Raw genomic sequence first — 20,811 nt, forward strand, 5'->3', positions numbered from 1 at the left:
AAACCATTTTTTTTAGGGACCACCTCACACTTGAAGTGACTTTGAGGGGTCTACATGACAGAAAATACCCAAGTGTTACACCATTCTAAAAACTGCACCCCTCAAGGTGCTCAAAACCACATTAAAAAAGTTTATTAACCCTTCAGGTGCTTCACAGGAATTTTTTGAATGTTTAACCCCTTTCTGACATTAGACATACTATCCCGTCGATGTGGGGTGGGCCCGTATGACCACCGACGGGATAGTACGTCATGTGCGATCGGCAGCGCTCACGGGGGGAGCGTGGCCGATCGCGGCCGGGTGTCAGCTGCCTATCGCAGCTGGCATCCGGCACTATGTGCAAGGAGCGGTCACGGACCGCCCCCGGCACATTAACCCCCTAGCACACCGCGATCAAACATGATCGCGGTGTGCCGACGGTATAGGGAAGCATTGCGCAGGGAGGGGGCTCCCTGCGGGCTTCCCTGAGACCCCCGCAGCAACGCGTTGCTGCGAGGGTCTCCCTACCTTCCTCCCTGTAGCATGCCCGGATCCAAAATGGCCGCGGCATTCGGGTCCTGCAGGGAGGGAGGTGGCTTCACAGAGCCTGCTCAGAGCAGGCATTGTGAAGCCTGCAGTGCTGTAAGTCAGATCGGTGATCTGACAGAGTGCTGTGCAAACTGTTAGATCATCGATCTGTGATGACCCCCCCTGGGACAAAGTAAAAAAAGTTTTAAAAAAAATTTCCAAATGTGTAAAAAAAAATTTAAAAAAATTCCTAAATAATGAAAAAAAATATATATATATATATATTATTCCCATAAATACATTTCTTTATCTAAATAAAAAAACAATAAAAGTACACATATTTAGTATCGCCGCGTCCGTAACGACCCGATCTATAAAACTGGCCTACTAGTTAACCCCTTCAGTAAACACCGTAAGAAAAAAAAAAAAAGGCAAAAACACGCTTTATCATACCGCCGAACAAAAAGTGGAATAACACGCGATCAAAAAGACGGATATAAATAACCATGGTACCGCTGAAAACGTCTTGTCCCATAAAAACGAGCCGCCATACAGCATCATCAGCAAAAAAATAAAAAAGTTATAGTCCTGAGAATAAAGTGATGCAAAAATAATTATTTTTTCTATAAAATAGTTTTTATCGTATAAAAGCGCCAAAACATAAAAAAAATGATATAAATGAGGTATCGCTGTAATCGTACTGACCCAAAAAATAAAACTGCTTCATCAATTTTACCAAACGCGGAACGGTATAAACGCCTCCCCCAAAAGAAATTCATGAATAGCTGGTTTTTGGTCATTCTGCCTCACAAAAATCGGAATAAAAAGCGATCAAAAAATGTCACGTGCCCGAAAATGTTACCAATAAAAACGTAAACTCGTCCAGCAAAAAACAAGACCTCACATGACTCTGTGGACCAAAATATGGAAAAATTATAGCTCTCAAAATGTGGTAACGCAAAAAATATTTTTTGCAATAAAAAGCGTCTTTCAGTGTGTGACAGCTGCCAATCATAAAAATCCGCTAAAAAACCCACTATAAAAGTAAATCAAACCCCCCTTCATCACCCCCTTAGTTAGGGAAAAATTAAAAAAATGTATTTATTTCCATTTTCCCATTAGGGCTAGGGTTCGGGCTAGGGTTAAGGCTACAGTTAGGGTTGGGGTTAAAGTTAGGGTTAAAGTAAAGTTAGGGTTTAGATTACATTTACGGTTGGGAATAGGGTTGGGATTAGGGGTGTGTCAGGGTTAGAGGTGTGGTTAGGGTTACCGTTGAGATTAGGGTTAGGGGTGTGTTTGGATTAGGGTTTCAGTTATAATTTGGGGGGTTTCCACTGTTTAGGCACATCAGGGGCTCTCCAAACGCGACATGGCGTCCGATCTCAATTGCAGCCAATTCTGCATTGAAAAAGTAAAACAGTGCTCCTTCCCTTCAGAGCTCTCCCGTGTGCCTAAACAGGGGTTTACCCCAACATATGGGGTATCAGCGTACTCAGGACAAATAGAACAACTTTTGGGGTCCAATTTCTCCTGTTACCCTTGGGAAAATACAAAACTGGGGTGTTCTGTCCTCACTAGCTGAGGCAGGCTCATACGTAGCTATACAGTCAGCTAAACCGCTATGCCGGGGTCCAATAAGGAGACTGTGGTTGAGTCTGTGCTTTATTAAACGTAGTGGTATATTGATGCGGTGAAACTGTGAACAATGATATACATAGAATCAGTGCATGGCATAGAACAGATACATAATACACATGATATACATTATGCATAACATTTAGAAAGCTAATGACTAAACTTGGAGTACAACTGGTTAAACTAAGCTAATATAGAGCAGGAATATCTATATGAAGCATAAAGACATACCGGCAATGCAATCGCAAGGGGGATGAAGTGAAGCGTCTTTCCTGAAGGCAGACTGAAGAAAGTGAAAGGAAAAATGGAGGGAAATGGAGGCTGAGCTACCATAATGCATTGCAAAGGAGGAGGAGAATCAGACATGGATAATACAAAAACAAGATTGAACTGCCAACATAACTCTGACCGCTAGAGGGAGCCAAAGCATCACAGATGAATAAAGGCATGAATATATCAATACTGTATACTGAGGAAACTGCAATTATGCAAGCAAATAATCAGGGTAACAATATTAGATGGCGGAGACAGAACACTCCCCGTCTGGCATCAACGGATGTCACTACTCCTTTCTTCCGAAGGCAACAATAGGACCAGTTCAGATACCGGTCTGGAAAATGTCTTAGGTTCATTCCCTTTGGTCATCCTTAGCTCAACTTTGCGGACGTTGCCGTCCTTGCTCGGGAACGTTGCGGTAACTAGACCAAGTGGCCACTGGTTCCGATGAATTTGACAGTCTTTCACAAGAACAAGGTCACCTATGTTCAGATTAGGTTTAGTAGATTGCCACTTCATCCGTGGCTGCAGGGTAGACAAATATTGTTTGCGCCACCTGTCCCAGAAAGTATTTGCAAGACTTTGTACCTGTCTCCATTGGCGCTTGTAGAGGTCCTTAGCGTCGAATCCTCCTGAAGGGGCACTGGACAGTCCTGTTTTCTGGGTAAGTAAAGTAGCTGGAGTCAATAACAAAGGCTCCTCAGGGTCGTTAGGAACTGGAACCAGGGGTCTTGCGTTGATTATAGCTGCAGCTTCAGCCATGAAGGTGATTAGGCTTTCGTGGGTAAGCCTCGCTGCTCCTTTACATTTTTCCATGTCACGAGTTCTGGTGGTCCTGAATGAGCGAGCTATATGAGTCAGGCAGGTAATGGCTCGAGTAAGTGACTTCCAAATTGAGAATCTGTCGAACCTGCAAGATCCAAGCTGGATAACAGAGGTCACTGTATGAAGGGTAGACACCTGAGGGCGGATTTCAGCATCTGAGTCCTCTCCTACTAGTTCAAAGGTGTCTGGAAAACATTCCTCAATGTACAATAGTTTTGGTCCCGAGAGCCACGTTGTGCTTCCTAGTCGACTTGCGTCAACTGCTCTAGTTGCATGATCCGCGGGATTCTGGTCTGTGGGTATGTAATGCCACTGCTTTGGATGAACTGATCTTCTGATTCGTAGCACTCTGTTATTGACATAAACGTAGAATCGCCTGGTTTCGTTGTGGATATATCCCAGGACTACTTTGCTGTCTGAGTAGAACTTGGCTTGTGTCAGGTCGATATCCATTTCGGATGCGATGAACTCCGCTAACTCAACGGCTAAGACTGCGGCACAAAGCTCTAACCTGGGTATAGTGTGCTCTGGTTGTGGTGCGAGTTTGGCCTTTCCCATGACGAAACCAATGTGGCACTGACATTTGGAGTCTACAGTTTTGAGGTAGGCAACAGCAGCAATTGCTTTGACAGAAGCATCTGCAAATATGTACAGTCTTTGGCTCTGTATCTCAGTAGCTGGCACAGGGGTGTATGGTCTTGGCACATGCAGGTTGGAGAGTGCTGCTAACGAGTTCTTCCACTCTTCCCACTGGATCCTCTTATCAGGTGGGAGAGGTGCATCCCAGTCAGATGTTTCCCTAGCTAAGTCTCTTAGTAGGGCCTTGCCTTGTATAGTAACAGGAGCTGCGAAACCCAAGGGATCGTACAGACTGTTGATGGTAGACAGGACGCCTCTACGTGTGAAAGGCCTTTCTTCCTGGCTGACCTGAAAGGTGAAAGTGTCTGATTGTAGATTCCAGAGAAGCCCGAGGCTGCGTTGCATTGGTGCGGGGTCTGACCCCAGGTCCAGGTCTCTGAGACCATTACATAGGTCTTGAGAAGGGAACGCTTCCATTAGTTCTTGGCTGTTTGAGGCTATTTTATGAAGCCTAAGGTTCGAGCAGGCAAGCATGTCCTGAGCTCTCCTGAGAAGACTGATGGCAGTCTCATTTGAAGGCATGGCTTTTAGACAGTCGTCGACATAAAAGTCCTTTTCTATGAATTGTCTGACATCTGCTCCGTATTCTGGTTCTCCTTCCTGAGCTGACCTTTTGAGTCCGTAAATGGCGACTGCAGGTGAAGGACTGTTGCCAAAGATGTGCACTCTCATGCGATACTCTGTGACTTCTTTAGTAGGATCATTGTCTCTGTACCAGAAGAATCTTAGGAAGTTCCTGTCTCTCTCTCTCACAAGGAAACAATGGAACATTTGCTGGATGTCAGCGATGAAGGCAATGGAATCCTTACGGAAGCGCATAAGTAAACCCAGTAGTTTGTTATTGAGGTCTGGTCCTGTCAGCAGAACGTCATTCAGGGAGACATCATTAAATTTAGCACTGGAATCAAACACGACTCTGATCTGGCCTGGTTTCTTAGGGTGGTATACTCCGAACATGGGTAGGAACCAGCATTCTTCAGAGTCTTTGAGAGTGGGAGCTAGTTCTGCGTGACGGTTTTCAAAAATCTTTGACATGAAGGAGAAAAAGTGATCTTTCATCTCTGGTTTCTTTTGCAGATTACGAATGAGAGAGGAGAAACGTTGTAATGCCTGATTTCTGTTGTTCGGTAGACGTGGTCTGTGGGTTTTGAAGGGAAGAGGTGCGACCCAGCTGTTGGTCTCATCTTTAACGGGTCCCTTGTCCATTACCTCTAAGAACAACTTGTCCTCTACCGACATTGCCACTTGGTTGTCCTGCTTAGTTCTCTGGAAGACTGTGCCCCCTAACTGATCCTCATAGCTTCCCGACACTATACTGCTGTCGTGAGTAAAGTCTATTAAATGATCAGGTAGTTGGATGCTGTGTGGCAGTTCCCTGACATGGAACTCATTGTTACAAGGTTGAAACAGAGATGGACGTCCTTTCTCCAATGTATTTGTCAGCATGCTTGTCACAGAAGATGGGGCGTGCATGCGTCCCAAGCATACGTTGCCAATTATGACCCATCCTAGGTCTAGCCTTTGGGCATAGGGAGCATTGTGAAGTCCATTGATATGACGTCTCACTTTATGAACCTGTAGGATATCTCTCCCCAACAGCAGAATTATCTGGGCCTGATGGTCGAGTTCCGTTATGAGGTGTGCTATTTGTTTTAAGTGAGCGTGTTGGATTGCTACATCTGGCGTAGGGATTTCAGATCTGTTGTCTGGGATCTGGTTACATTCGATGATCGTAGGTAGTGGTAGGCAGAATTGTCCGTCTAAAGACTCGATCTGGTAGTCAGTAGCTTTCCTGCCTGCTGTTGTCACAGTACCTGCACACGTCTTTAAGGAGTAGGGAGTGCTTGGCCCTTTGATGTTGAATAGGTCAAAGAACGTTGATCTAGCCAAGGATCGATTACTTTGATCATCCAAGATAGCATACAGTCTTACAGCTTGGTCTCTATGGCCCTTCGGGTATACTTTGACGAGGCATATTTTTGAACAGGACCTACTGTCTATTGTCCCTTTGCAGACCTCGGTACATTGTGAAGTGATGTCTGGCGTAGCTGTATCAGTGCTCCTTTCCTCCCCGCCATGCTCACTGTCAGCTGGCGTGTTTTGTGTACTCCATGGAGCTGGGCCAGGGCGTAGAGCGGTGTTATGATCTGTGGTGCCACATTCTGTGCATTTTACACTGACCTTGCAATCCTTGGCGAGATGAGCTGTGGACGAGCAGCACTTGTAGCAGATACCGTTTTCTTTCAGGAAGCTTCTGCGATCTGGCATAGATTTTCCTCTGAAGGCTCTGCATTTCAGGAGAGGATGAGGCTTCTGATGAAGTGGGCACTGCTTGTCAGGGTCCTGCACCTTTGTCTCTGATTGGGAGCAGCCAGCAGACCTGTAATTAGAATCTGAAGAAGAAACATAAGTCTTGTTTACTTCCACAGATGTTCTGCGTGGATTTGCAGGTGGTGACGGTGTGGCATATGGTATTGCAAAGTCAAAGCTGGGATCGTTTCTAATTCTTGCTTGTTGGTGTATGAAGTCAACAAAAACGGAGAAGGGAGGGAATGGAACGCTGTGTTTGTATTTGTACGTGGAACCATGTGTGAGCCACCTCTCCTGTAGATTGTAGGGCAACTTCTGGACTATAGGGTTAACACCTCTGGCTGTGTCGAGAAATGCAAGTCCCTGTAGGTCGTCCTCGTATTTGGCAACTTGGACTTCCTTTAGCAAGTCGCTTAGCTCTCTAAGTTTCTGGAGACCTTTGTTAGATATTTTAGGAAAGTCATCGATTCTTTTGAACAAGGCTCTTTCTATTACTTCTGCTGAGCCGTAACACTCATCCAGCCTTTTCCAGATCTCTTTGAGGCCAGTCTCAGGGCGGTTTATACTAATGTCTCTGATCCTTACTGCGTGTTTGACTGACTCTTCTCCCAGGTATTTGACTAACAGGTCTATCTCTTCCCTGTGTTGTAGCCCCAAGTCTCTAATGACATTTTGGAAGGAAGCTTTCCAAGCTCTGTAACCTTCAGCTCGGTCAGTGAATTTCATGAGTCCCTTGGCAACCAGTTCACGTCATGTGAAGAACTTGGCAAATTCTGTCGTGAACCGGTTGTCAGCAGAGTATACTGGTGATGGGTCGCCCTGATAGTGATGTGAGGTGCGTTCGTACCTGTTAGTGTCCTCATGGTGGCGCCAGCCGGTGTCGTATTGCTTCGGCCTGATGTACGGTGCGTCAGCAGGGTGATCCACGTTGGTTACCTGATGAGGGGCAAGGTAGTCATTAGCAGAGTTGTTTTGCCTCACATTTTCGAGTTTGTTTCTGTCCTGAGCCTCGTGACGACTCTCGCTCACTTCGCTGGAGGTGTCGTATTCTGGTTTTGGTACTGGTTCAGGGTTATAGTTTGGATCAGGAAGGTCATTAACATACTGAGATGTGTGTTGTGGTGAGTCTTGCAGTGGAAACTCCAGACTCGACGTACTGCTTTGGCTATGCAGCTTGGGATTTTGCGCGGCTTCTAGCCGACGACCAAGACGACCCAGGAAAACATACTCAGAAGGGAGGTAAGAACATTTCTAAAACAATCCACAGTGAGGAGATTGGAACAAAACAAAATCCTCTAAACTGCATGCTCGCAAACGCCAGAAGCCTGACAAACAAGATGGAAGAACTAGAAGCAGAAATATCTACAGGTAACTTTGACATAGTGGGAATAACCGAGACATGGTTAGATGAAAGCTATGACTGGGCAGTTAACTTACAGGGTTACAGTCTGTTTAGAAAGGATCGTAAAAATCGGAGAGGAGGAGGGGTTTGTCTCTATGTAAAGTCTTGTCTAAAGTCCACTTTAAGGGAGGATATTAGCGAAGGGAATGAGGATGTCGAGTCCATATGGGTTGAAATTCATGGAGGGAAAAATGGTAACAAAATTCTCATTGGGGTCTGTTACAAACCCCCAAATATAACAGAAAGCATGGAAAGTCTACTTCTAAAGCAGATAGATGAAGCTGCAACCCATAATGAGGTCCTGGTTATGGGGGACTTTAACTACCCGGATATTAACTGGGAAACAGAAACCTGTGAAACCCATAAAGGCAACAGGTTTCTGCTAATAACCAAGAAAAATTATCTTTCACAATTGGTGCAGAATCCAACCAGAGGAGCAGCACTTTTAGACCTAATACTATCTAATAGACCTGACAGAATAACAAATCTGCAGGTGGTTGGGCATTTAGGAAATAGCGACCACAATATTGTGCAGTTTCACCTGTCTTTCACTAGGGGGACTTGTCAGGGAGTCACAAAAACATTGAACTTTAGGAAGGCAAAGTTTGAACAGCTTAGAGATGCCCTTAATCTGGTAGACTGGGACAATATCCTCAGAAATGAGAATACAGATAATAAATGGGAAATGTTTAAGAACATCCTAAATAGGCAGTGTAAGCGGTTTATACCTTGTGGGAATAAAAGGACTAGAAATAGGAAAAACCCAATGTGGCTAAACAAAGAAGTAAGACAGGCAATTAACAGTAAAAAGAAAGCATTTGCACTACTAAAGCAGGATGGCACCATTGAAGCTCTAAAAAACTATAGGGAGAAAAATACTTTATCTAAAAAACTAATTAAAGCTGCCAAAAAGGAAACAGAGAAGCACATTGCTAAGGAGAGTAAAACTAATCCCAAACTGTTCTTCAACTATATCAATAGTAAAAGAATAAAAACTGAAAATGTAGGCCCCTTAAAAAATAGTGAGGAAAGAATGGTTGTAGATGACGAGGAAAAAGCTAACATATTAAACACCTTCTTCTCCACGGTATTCACGGTGGAAAATGAAATGCTAGGTGAAATCCCAAGAAACAATGAAAACCCTATATTAAGGGTCACCAATCTAACCCAAGAAGAGGTGCGAAACCGGCTAAATAAGATTAAAATAGATAAATCTCCGGGTCCGGATGGCATACACCCACGAGTACTAAGAGAACTAAGTAATGTAATAGATAAACCATTATTTCTTATTTTTAGTGACTCTATAGCGACAGGGTCTGTTCCGCAGGACTGGCGCATAGCAAATGTGGTGCCAATATTCAAAAAGGGCTCTAAAAGTGAACCTGGAAATTATAGGCCAGTAAGTCTAACCTCTATTGTTGGTAAAATATTTGAAGGGTTTCTGAGGGATGTTATTCTGGATTATCTCAATGAGAATAACTGTTTAACTCCATATCAGCATGGGTTTATGAGAAATCGCTCCTGTCAAACCAATCTAATCAGTTTTTATGAAGAGGTAAGCTATAGACTGGACCACGGTGAGTCATTGGACGTGGTATATCTCGATTTTTCCAAAGCGTTTGATACCGTGCCGCACAAGAGGTTGGTACACAAAATGAGAATGCTTGGTCTGGGGGAAAATGTGTGTAAATGGGTTAGTAACTGGCTTAGTGATAGAAAGCAGAGGGTGATTATAAATGGTATAGTCTCTAACTGGGTCGCTGTGACCAGTGGGGTACCGCAGGGGTCAGTATTGGGACCTGTTCTCTTCAACATATTCATTAATGATCTGGTAGAAGGTTTACACAGTAAAATATCGATATTTGCAGATGATACAAAACTATGTAAAGCAGTTAATACAAGAGAAGATAGTATTCTGCTACAGATGGATCTGGATAAGTTGGAAACTTGGGCTGAAAGGTGGCAGATGAGGTTTAACAATGATAAATGTAAGGTTATACACATGGGAAGAGGGAATCAATATCACCATTACACACTGAACGGGAAACCACTGGGTAAATCTGACAGGGAGAAGGACTTGGGGATCCTAGTTAATGATAAACTTACCTGGAGCAGCCAGTGCCAGGCAGCAGCTGCCAAGGCAAACAGGATCATGGGGTGCATTAAAAGAGGTCTGGATACACATGATGAGAGCATTATACTGCCTCTGTACAAATCCCTAGTTAGACCGCACATGGAGTACTGTGTCCAGTTTTGGGCACCGGTGCTCAGGAAGGATATAATGGAACTAGAGAGAGTACAAAGGAGGGCAACAAAATTAATAAAGGGGATGGGAGAACTACAATACCCAGATAGATTAGCGAAATTAGGATTATTTAGTCTAGAAAAAAGACGACTGAGGGGCGATCTAATAACCATGTATAAGTATATAAGGGGACAATACAAATATCTCGCTGAGGATCTGTTTATACCAAGGAAGGTGACGGGCACAAGGGGGCATTCTTTGCGTCTGGAGGAGAGAAGGTTTTTCCACCAACATAGAAGAGGATTCTTTACTGTTAGGGCAGTGAGAATCTGGAATTGCTTGCCTGAGGAGGTGGTGATGGCGAACTCAGTCGAGGGGTTCAAGAGAGGCCTGGATGTCTTCCTGGAGCAGAACAATATTGTATCATACAATTATTAGGTTCTGTAGAAGGACGTAGATCTGGGGATTTATTATGATGGAATATAGGCTGAACTGGATGGACAAATGTCTTTTTTCGGCCTTACTAACTATGTTACTATGATTCTGCTTCGGCGAGGGCTGCGGCAGCTTCCCTTTTTGCTGCTAGGCTTTCTAAGGCGGCATCCACACGTGCCTTCTCTAACTGCGTTCTTCTCTCTTGGTCGGCTCTCTCTAAGCGTGACCTTCTCTCTTGCTCGTCTCTCTCTAAGCGCGACCTTCTCTCTTGCTCGTCTCTCTCTAAGCGCGACCTTCTCTCTTGCTAGTCTCTCTCTAAGAGTGACCTTCTCTCTTCGTCATCTAGGCGTGCTTTTTCTAATTTAAGTTGCATCTCTTGGTCAGCAAAGCTCGCTTGTATTTTGGCGGCTTCAGCATTTGCGCGGGCAATGGCGACCGCGCTGCTGATGGATGTTGTCTTTGAGGAGACGGAAGTAACAGATCTTGTCCTATGTGATTTGTGAGACATGGTGTCTTGGGAAAGTGCTTGGCTGTGCAGAGATTGCTGCAGCTGTATTCAGTCTCTGTGTAGCCGGTGACTTGAATCCCACTAGTTGGATGGCTGCCGTTTCACTGTTCTGTCCTCACTAGCTGAGGCAGGCTCATACGTAGCTATACAGTCAGCTAAACCGCTATACCGGGGTCCAATAAGGAGACTGTGGTTGAGTCTGTGCTTTATTAAACGTAGTGGTATATTGATGCGGTGAAACTGTGAACAATGATATACATAGAATCAGTGCATGGCATAGAACAGATACATAATACACATGATATACATTATGCATAACATTTAGAAAGCTAGTGACTAAACTGGGAGTACAACTGGTTAAACTAAGCTAATATAGAGCAGGAATATCTATATGAAGCATAAAGACATACCGGCAATGCAATCGCAAGGGGGATGAAGTGAAGCGTCTTTCCTGAAGGCAGACTGAAGAAAGTGAAAGGAAAAATGGAGGGAAATGGAGGCTGAGCTACCATAATGCATTGCAAAGGAGGAGGAGAATCAGACATGGATAATACAAAAACAAGATTGAACTGCCAACATAACTCTGACCGCTAGAGGGAGCCAAAGCATCACAGATGAATAAAGGCATGAATATATCAATACTGTATACTGAGGAAACTGCAATTATGCAAGCAAATAATCAGGGTAACAATATTAGATGGCGGAGACAGAACATGGGGGCTAAAAAATAATTTTTGTGGGGAAAAAAAATGATTTTTTTCACGGCTCTGCGTTATAAACTGTAGTGAAACACTTGGGGGCTCAAAGTTCTCACAACACATCTAGATAAGTTCCTTGGGGGGTCTAGTTTCCAATATGGGGTCACTTGTGGGGGTTTCTACTGTTTAGGTACATTAGGGGCTCTGCAAACGCAATGTGACACCTGCAGACCATTCCAAATGGCGCTCCTTACCTTCCGAGCCCTCCCATGCGCCCAAACAGTTGTTCCCCCCCACATATGGGGTATCAGTGCACTCAGGACAAATTGGACAACACATTTTGGGGTCCAATTTCTCCTGTTACCCTCGAGAAAATACAAAACTGGGGGCTAAAAAATAATTTTTGCGGGAAAAAAAAGTTTGTTTTATTTTTACGGCTCTGCATTATAAACTTATGTGAAGCACTTGGTGGGTCAAAGTGCTCACCACACCTCTAGATAAGTTCCTTAGGGGGTCTACTTTCCAAAATGGTGTCACTTGTGGGGGGTTTCAATGTTTAGGCACATCAGTGGCTCTCCAAACGCAACATGGCGTCCCATCTCAATTCCTGTCAATTTTGCATTGAAAAGTCAAACGGCGCTCCTTCGCTTCCGAGCTCTGTCATGTGCCCAAACAGTGGTTTACCCCCACATATGGGGTATCGGTGTACTCAGGACAAATTGTACAACAACTTGTGGGGTCCATTTTCTCCTGTTACCCTTGGTAAAATAAAACAAGTTGGAGCTGAAGTAAATTTTTTGTGAAAAAAAGTTAAATGTTCATTTTTATTTAAGCATTCCAAAAATTCCTGTGAAGCACCAGAAGGGTTAATAAACTTCTTGAATATGGTTTTGAGCACCTTGAGGGGTGCAGTTTTTAGAATGGTGTCACACTTGGGTATTTTCTATCATATAGACCCCTCAAAATGACTTCAAATGAGATGTGGTCCCTAAAAAAAAATGGTGTTGTAAAAATGAGAAATTGCTGGTCAACTTTTAACCCTTATAACTTCCTAACAAAAAAAAAATTTGGGTTCCAAAATTGTGCTGATGTAAAGTAGACATGTGGGAAATGTTACTTATTAAGTATTTTGTGTGACATATCTCTGTGATTTAATTCCATAAAAATTCAAAGTTGGAAAATTGCGAAATTTTCTAAATTTTCGCCAAATTTCCATTTTTTTCACAAATAAATGCAGGTAATATCAAATAAATTTTACCACTATCATGAAGTACACTATGTCACGAGAAAACACTATCAGAATCACTGGGATTCGTTGAAACGTTCCAGAGTTATAACCTCATAAAGGGACAGTGGTCAGAATTGTAAAAATTGACCCGGTCATTAACGTGCAAACCACCCTTGGGGGTAAAGGGGTTAAAAAAAATTGAACATTTTACTTTTTTTCACAAAATTTTTACTTCAGATCCAATTTGTTTTATTTTACCAAGGGTAACAGGAGAAATTGGACCACAAAAGTTGTTGTGCAATTTGCCCCGAGTACTCGGATACCCCATATGTTGGGGTAAACCATTGTTTGGGCGCATGGCAGAGCTCGGATGGGAAGGAGCGCTATTTGACTTTTCAATGCAAAATTTGATGGAATTGAGATCAACCACAATGTCGTGCTTGGAGAGCCCCTGATGTGCCTAAACAGTGGAAACCCCCACAAGTGACACCATTTTGGAAAGTAGACCCCCTAAGGAACTAATCTAGATGTGTGGTGAGCACTTTGAACCTCCAAGTGCTTCACAGAAGTTTATAATGTAGAGCCGTAAAAAAAATCATTTTTTTCACAAAAAAATGATTTTTTTGCCCCAAATTTTTTATTTTCCCAAGGGTAACAGGACAAATTGGAATCCAGAAGTTGTTGTGCAATTTGTCCTGAGTACGCTGATACCCCGTATGTGTGGGGGAACCAATGTTTGGGCGCAGGTCAGAGCTCGGAAGAGAAGGAGCGCCATTTGGAATGCAGACTTAGATGGATTGGTCTGCAGGCATCATGTTGCATTTGCAGAGCCCCTGATGTACCTAAACAGTAGAAACCCCCCACAAGTGACCCCACATTGGAAGCTAGACCCCCCCCCACGAACTTATCTAGATGTGTTGTGAGAACTTTGAGCCCCCAAGTGTTTCAGTACAGTTTATAACGCAGAGCCGTGAAAATAATATATTTTTTTCCACAAAAATTCTTTTTTAGCCCCCGGTTTTGTATTTTCCCAAGGGTAACAGGAGAAATTGGACCCCAAAATTTGTTGTCCAATTTGTCCTGAGTATGCCGATACCCCATATGTTGGGGTAAACCCCTGTTTGGGTGCACGGGAGAGCTCGGAAGGGAAGGAGCAGTGTTAGTTTTTCAATGCAGAATTGGCTGGAATTGAGATCGGACGACGTGTCGCGTTTGGAGAGCCCCTGATGTGCCTAAACAGTGGAAACCCCCCAATTCTAACTGAAACTCAAACGCACCCCTAACCACACCCCTAATCCCAACCGTAAATGTAATCCAAACCCTAACTTTAGCCCCAACCCTAATGGGAAAATGGAAATAAATACATTTTTTAAAATGTTATTATTTTTCCCTAAGGGGGTGATGAATGGGGGGGGGGGGGGGAGGTTGATTTACTTTTATAGCGTTTTTTTGGTGGATTTTTATGATTGGCAGCCGTCACACACTAAAAGACGCTTTTTATTGCAAAAAATAGTTTTTGCATCACCACATTTTGAGAGCTATAATTTATCCATATTTTGGCCCACAGAGTTATGTGAGGTCTTGTTTTTGCGGGACGAGTTGACGTTTTCAGCGGTACCATGTTTATTTATATCCGTCTTTTTGATCGCGTGTTATTCCACTTTTTGTTCGCCGGTATGATAATAAAGCATTGTTTTTTGCCTAGTTTTTTATTTATTTTTTTTGTGCATAGCACTGTGTCAGATCAGCAAGGGTGGTTTGCGCGTTAATGACCAGGGCAATTTTTACAATTCTGACCACTGTCCCTTTATTAGGTTATAACTCTGGAACGCTTCAACAGATCCTGATGATTCTGACATTGTTTTCTCGTGACATATTGTACTTCATGATAGTAAAATTTCTTTGATATTACCTGCGTTTATTTTTTGGGAAAAAAAATGGAAATTTAGCAAAAATTTTGAACATTTTGCAATTTTCCAACTTTGAATTTTTATGCCCTATATCTCACAGAGATATGTCACACAAAATACTTAATAAGTAACATTTCCCACCTTTCTACTTTACATCAGCACAATTTTGGAACCAAAATTCGTTTTTTTGTTAGGGAGTTAAGGGTTAAAAGTTGACCAGCAATTTCTCATTTTTACTTCTCATTTTTACAACACCATTTTTTTTTTTTTTAGGGACCACATCACATTTGGAGTCACTTTGAGGGGTCTGTATGATAGAATGGTGTCACACTTGGGTATTTTCTAAAAACTGCACATCTCAAGATGCTCAAAACCACATTCGAGAAGTTTATTAACCCTTCAGGTGACAGGATTTTTTGGAATGTTTAAAAAAAAAAAAATTAACATTTTTAACTTTTTTTTTTCACCAAAAATTTGGGCGCACGGGAGAGCTTGGAAGGGAAGGAGCACGGTTTTACTTTTTCAACGCAGAATTGGCTGGAATTGAGATCGGATGCCATGTCGCGTTTGGAGAGCCCCTGATGTGCATAAACAGTGGAAACCCCCCAATTCTAACTGAAACCCTAACCTAAACACGCCCCTAATCCCAACCATAAATGTAATCCAAACCCTAACTTTAGCCCCAACCCTAACGGGAAAATGGAAATAAATACGTTTTTATGAATTTTACTAGCTGAAGAGCCCGGCGTTGCCTGGGCATAGTAAATATCTGTGGTTAGTTATAGCACCTCATTTCTCTTATTTTCCCATCACGCCTCTCATTTTCCCAATCACATCTTTCATTTTCCCCCTGACATCTCTCATTTTCTCCCTCACACCTCTCATTTTCTCCCTCACTCCTCTCATTCCCCCCTAACACTTGTCATTTCAACCTCACATCTGCCATTTTCTGATCACTCCACTCTTTTTCCTCACTCCTCATTTTGCACTCACACCTTTTCATTTTCACCTCATCACCTCAGTATATACATGTTTGTCATCTCCCTTATATATAGTATACATCTGTATGTCATCTCCTGTATATAGTATATACCTGTATGTCATCTCCCCTGTATATAGTATATACCTGCTGTCATCTCCCCTATATATAGTATATACCTGAATGTCATCTCCTTCTATATATAGTATATACCTGTATGTCATCTCCTCCTGTATATAGTATATACCTGTGTCATCTCCCCTGTATATAGTATATATCTGTGTCATCTCCTCCTGTATATAGTATATACCTGCATGTCATCTTCTATATATAGCATATACCTGTATGTCATCTCCTCCTGTATATAGTATATACCTGTATGTCATCTCCTCCTGTATATATATGTACCTGTATGTCATCTCCTCCTCTATATAGTATATACCTGTGTGTCATCTCTCCTGTATATAGTATATACCTGTGTGTCATCTCCTCCTGTATTAGACCTCGTTCACACGTTATTTGCTCAGTATTTTTACCTCAGTATTTGTAAGCTAAATTGGCAGCCTGATAAATCCTCAGCCAACAGGAAGCCCTCCCCCTGGCAGTATATATTAGCTCACACATACACATAATAGACAGGTCATGTGACTGACAGCTGCCGTATTTCCTATATGGTACATTTGTTGTAGTTTGTCTGCTTATTGATCAGATTTTTATTTTTGAAGGATAATACCAGACTTGTGTGTGTTTTAGGGCGAGTTTCGTTTGTCAAGTTGCGTGTGTTGAGTTGTGTGTGGCGACATGCATGTAGCGACTTTTGTGAGATGAGTTTTGTGTGGCAACATGCGTGTAGCAACTTTTTGTGTGTGGAGTTGCATGTGACAGGTTAGTGTAGCAAGTTGTGTGCAGCAAGTTTTGCGCATGGCGAGTTTTGCGCGTGGCGAGTTTTATGTGTGGTGCCTTTTGAGTATGTGCAAGTTTTGTGTGAGGCAACTTTTGCATGTGTTGCAACTTTTGTGCATGTGGCAATTTTTCAGCGTGTGCAAGTTTTGCGTGTGGCGAGTTTTCCATGAGGTGAGTTTTGCACTTGTGGCGAGTTTTGCAAGAGCCTAGTTTTTGCATGTGGCGAGTTCTGCACGTGGCGAGTTTTGAGCGGCGACTTTTGTGTTTTGACTTTTATGTGGCGAGGTTGGTGTATTTGTGGTGAAATGTGTGCTGAGGGTAATATGTGTTCAAGCATGTGGTAGTGTGTGGCGCATTTTGTGTGTGTGTTCATATCCCCGTGTGTGGTGAGTATCCCATGTCGGGGCCCCACCTTAGCAACTGTACGGTATATACTCTTTGGCGCCATCGCTCTCATTCTTTAATTCCCCCTTGTTCACATCTGGCAGCTGTCAATTTGCCTCCTACACTTTTCCTTTCATTTTTTCCCATTATGTAGATAGGGGCAAAATTGTTTGGTGAATTGGAAAGCGCGGGGTTAAAATTTAACCTCACAACATAGCCTATGACGCTCTCGGGGTCCAGACGTGACTGTGCAAAATTTTGTGGCTGTAGCTTTGACGCCTCCAACACTTTTCCTTTCACTTTTTTCCCCATTATGTAGATAGGGGCAAAATTGTTTGGTGAATTGGAACGCGCGGGGTTAAAATTTCACCTTACAACATAGCCTATGACGCTCTCGGGGTCCAGACGTGTGACTGTGCAAAATTTTGTGGCTGTAGCTGCGACGGTGCAGATGCCAATCCCGGACATACACACATACATACACACACACACACACACACACATTCAGCTTTATATATTAGATTATTCCCCCCCCCCCCCTAAGGGGGTGATGACGGTGGGTTTGATTTACTTTTATAGCAGGTTTTTTTAGCGGATTTTTATGATTGGCAGCTGTCACTAAAAGACGCTTTTTGTTGCAAAAAATAGTTTTTGCGTCTCCACATTTTGAGAGCTATAATTTTTCCATATTTTGGTCCACAGAGTCAAGTGAGGTCTTGTTTTTTGCGGGACGAGTTGATGATTTTATTGGTACCATTTTTGGGCACGTGACTTTTTTGATTGCTTTTTATTCCGATTTTTGTGAGGTAGAATGAACAAAAAACAGCTATTCATGAATTTCTTTTGGGGGGAGGCGTTTATACCGTTCCGCGTTTGGTAAAATTGATAAAGCCGTTTTATTTTTTGGGTCAGTACGATTACAGCGATACCTCATTTATAATTTTTTTATGTTTTGGTGCTTTTATACGATAAAAACTTTTATATAAAAAAATAATTATTTTTGCATCGCTTTAATCTAAGGACTAATTACTTATTTTTTCGTTGATGATGTTGTATGGCTGCTCGTTTTTTGCGGGACAAGATGACGTTTTCAGCGGTACCATGGTTATTTATAGCGGTCTTTTTGATCGAGTTATTCCACTTTTTGTTTGGCGGTATGATGATAAAGCGTCTTTTTTTGCCTCGTTTTCTTTCTTTTTTTTTTACGGTGTTCACTGAAAGGGTTAGCTAGTGGGACAGTTTTATAGGTCGGGGCGTTACAGACGCGGCGATACTAAATGTGTACTTTTGTTTTTTTATTTAAAGAAATGTATTTATTGGAACTTTTTTTTTTTTAAACACACACATGTAAATCTTTTTTTTTTTACATTGTCCCGGGACATCATAGTATAGTGACAGATCGCTGATCTGACACTTTGTAATGCACGGTGTCAGATCAGCGATCTGACAGGCACTGCAGGGATGCTTCCCGCTGCCTTCTCTGAGCAGGCGCTTGAAAGCCACCTCCCTGCAGGACTCAGAAGGCCCCCTGCTGCCATTTTAGATCCAGGCCTGGAGGTAGGAGACCCTCGGAGCAACACGATCACATCGCGTTGCTCTGAGAGTCTCAGGGAAGCACGCAGAGAGCCCCCTCCCTGCGCGATGCTTCCCTTTGCCGCTGGAAAGCTGCGATCATCGTTGATCGCAGTGTTCCGGGGGTTAATGTGCCAGGAGCGGTCCGTGAACGCTCCTGGCACATAGTGCCGGATGTCAGCTGACACCCAGCCGCGATTCCCCTGTGAGCGCGGCTGATCGCGTTAGATGTACTATCCAGTCGGTGGTCATACGGGCCCATACCACCTCGAGGGGATAGTACATCCAATGTCAGAAAGGGGTTAATCTCTTGGTGATCAACTTTTTGGGCCTCCCAGACACTGTTCAGACAGGCATCAATCTTTCACTGTAAATTAAATCTTTCATACAAGAAGGGCACAAAATATCTCAATAGAGTTTAAGTCAGGTGAGGTAGGGGTCATTTTTATTTCTTCTTTAAAGGGAATCTGTCAATAGGTTTTTGATATTTAATCTTAAAGGGAAGGTGCCATAAAGATATTAATTAAATACTCGACATTTTCAACAATGGAAAATATTTAGAGGTTTTCATTTTTTAAACACGTTTTTAATAGAGTAAAATCTGAAAACGAATGTAAAAATGTTTGGTATTTCCACTATTCTACACGGGGGGGGGGGTGAGCAACTGCTGAATTTCGCCATGAAAACGTAGTGTTGTGTTGGCTTGCAGTAAATGTGGACGGCGTCTGCTCATGTGTGACATCAATCCTCTCCTTCTGGGTGTCTGATAAAGGATATGAGAGGACGAAGTTTAGCATCACAGTGTGGAGCCATTTTGTTGGTGACTGCAAGGTGATACTGACAAGTAGGCGGTCACCAAGGATTGTTATTTGGTACTGCTCTCTGTATCAAACTGAGGTTAGCTACGTGGAGTGTATCACATGCTGCTATTAATTCCAGCATGTTATACTCCATGTATCTAGATACAGGGTTCCATGTATTGTATGTCTATGATATCAGATACACGGGTCTGGGTCGTATCACCAACGCCCATGATGGGGTTAGATACAAGAGTCCGGGGCATATCACCCATGGCAATGATGGGATTAAATATATGGGTCTGAGGCGTATCACACAAGCTGCTAATTAGACACACTCGTCTTGGGTGTATCACACAGGATGGGGATTAGATCCGCTCCTGGCCAGTGCATCTAAACCCCATCTTGCGTGATACGCCCCAAACCATTGTATCTAATCTTTACACAAATACATGTCACCTGATCTGCTTCTTCCAATATGCATTCACATTTGTATAGCTGGATGAGATGGTAAACATACTTTGTCTAATTATGTACAGGAATAATCAACATTAAATACAATTATGGCTCATGGAAGAAAGGGAACAATAAAAAAAAAAATAAAAATTCTTCCAGTCCAGAGGGAGTTAGAAAAAAATATAACGTAAATTGGTCTCACTGTGTTGTATTATTATTTGCTTTGAGTCATATGGGCTTCAGTTGCATTTGCCATACAGTTAGTTTTAACAGTCCTGCTGAGAAGTTGCCAGCTTATCTTGCTTTTCTATACCTAATCAGCTACAGTCAAATTTGTCTTCTACATATATTTTTCCTTACATCAGCAATGTAAGTATAGGCATTTTTTCCCCATTTATAGAGGCGATTCATGTAATTTTAACTTTAATCACACACACACACACTTTACTGCCTAATCTCCAGCTGCCTGATGAAGGCTGAAAATTTTTTTATTATTTATTATTTTTATCAACATTTTTCACTGTTAGGCTAGGGCATACAGTTTTTTTTTCTTGGACAGTTTCAGATAAAGAAAAACAAACAAACAGAAAATTGACATGTGCACAGCCAGATCGAACAACATTGGTCCAAGTTTGATACAATGTTTTGTTGGATCGTACTCCGACAGAAAATACGGCCATGTGCACCCAGCTCTCTCGTTGGCTGTCGCTGCTTCCTGTTCTGGCGGCATCTTCTCCTGTATGCAGTCAAGTAGGGCCGCCGATTACAGTAATGAATATGCGGCTCCACCCCTATGGGAGGTGGAGCCGCATATTCATTACTGAAATGAGCCGCCCCACGTGACCGCATAGAGAAGTTGCGGCCAGAACAGGAAGCAGCAACAGCCAACGAGGGAGCTGGGTGAGTTTTTTCAGAACAGCGGGGGTCGGGGGGGCACATATATCTTTATTTTAAACACTATTATTCATATCGTCTCTGCAGCAAACGCTGCTGCAGGGAAGATATGAATCGCAGCTTCAGCACCAGTGGGGGGGGGGGGGGGGGACAGCGCTTAATGTAGCGCTGTCTTCTGCACGGCACACGGACAACGTCCGTGTGCGGT

This window comes from Ranitomeya imitator, chromosome 3, assembly GCF_032444005.1.
Source record: "Ranitomeya imitator isolate aRanImi1 chromosome 3, aRanImi1.pri, whole genome shotgun sequence".
Lineage (NCBI taxonomy): Eukaryota > Metazoa > Chordata > Amphibia > Anura > Dendrobatidae > Ranitomeya > Ranitomeya imitator.